This window comes from Perognathus longimembris, chromosome 16 (assembly GCF_023159225.1).
Source record: "Perognathus longimembris pacificus isolate PPM17 chromosome 16, ASM2315922v1, whole genome shotgun sequence".
Taxonomy (NCBI): Eukaryota; Metazoa; Chordata; class Mammalia; order Rodentia; family Heteromyidae; genus Perognathus; species Perognathus longimembris.
Genome location: NC_063176.1, coordinates 56047743 through 56048998, shown reverse-complemented (window position 1 = coordinate 56048998; position 1256 = coordinate 56047743).

Here is a 1256-nt window from a genome sequence, read left to right as displayed (position 1 = left end):
GGAGGGAGGGAGGGAGGGAGGGAGGGAGGGAGGATGGAAGGAAGCCCACAGAGAGGAGGGGAGGCTCGCCCAGCCGAGGCCACCGGCAGCCGGCGTGGGCCGGTCTGTGCACACCGGAGAGCAGACGCCGGGTGTCCTCCCGCTCCGTGGCGTCTGGTGCCCCACGTGGCCCCGCTTCCGGAGGCTGGTGCTGCCCTCTCCCGCCGGAGCAGCTCCGGGGGCTGCAGCGCGGTGCTGCCGGGACGCCACGCCCCAGCCCACCCGGGACGCCGCCCACCCCCCCCCCCCCCGCCGCCCGGGCCGAGGCCCTGCCCCGCGGCCCCCCAGGCTGGGTGCCGAGAGCTACCTGGGTACATCATGGCTGCCCGGGGCCCGGGTAGCGGGGTTGAGCTGGAGTCTGCGGGCTGGGTGGACCGGTCCTGCCCCTCCATGTTGGATGGACGGTGCTGCCTGGCCCCCCTCCCTGGGAGCCGGCCAGAAGCACCGAGATCTACTGGGTGCAGGGGCCCAGCGGAGCGATCTGGAAACGCGCCCGCTGGGGCCCTGCGGGGCCAGGGTGCGGGGGGCCGGGGACAGCCCAGGCACCAGGCAGAGAACGCGTGCGGGTTTAAAAACACGGAGCCTTCTCCCGGCCAGGGAGGCTCTCCAGTGTGTTCCGGCATGTTCTGCTGATCGATGGCCGCTCTAGGCGGCAGAGGACGCGGAAGAGGGTGCGACTCGACAGCGGGAGAGAAACCCGTGAAGTGGGGCGGGGGCTGGGTGGGGGAGGGCTGGGATGCAGCCCGGAGGCCGGAGAGGGGGAGAAGCAATTAGAGCGCAGCCCGGGGGTCTCCGCCCCTCCCGCCTCGTCGCCACTCGGTCCTTCAAGGGCGAGTTCACCCGGCAGGCTGCTCCTCGGACACAGCTTCTGTCTTGCGGGGAGTCCGTCCTGCGTCACGCGGCCCTGCTCGCGCACAGACTGAAGCCGGTGGCCGACGCTTAGAGGCCCAAGAGTGAAGAGACCCGGGCCCACCCCAACAGGAAGCGAGACTGCCTTGTCGGTTTGTTGCGGGGTTTGAACTCGGGGCCTGGGTGCTGACCCTAAGCTTTTGGCTCAACGGCTAGCGCTCTTCCACTTGGAGCCGCAGCTCCACTTCTGGGTTTCTGGCGGTTCACGGAAGATGGGAGTTTCACGGACGTGGCTGCCCAGGCTGGCTTTGAACCGCAATCCTCAGATCTCAGCCTCGTGAGTAGCTGGGGTGACGGGGGTGAGGCCA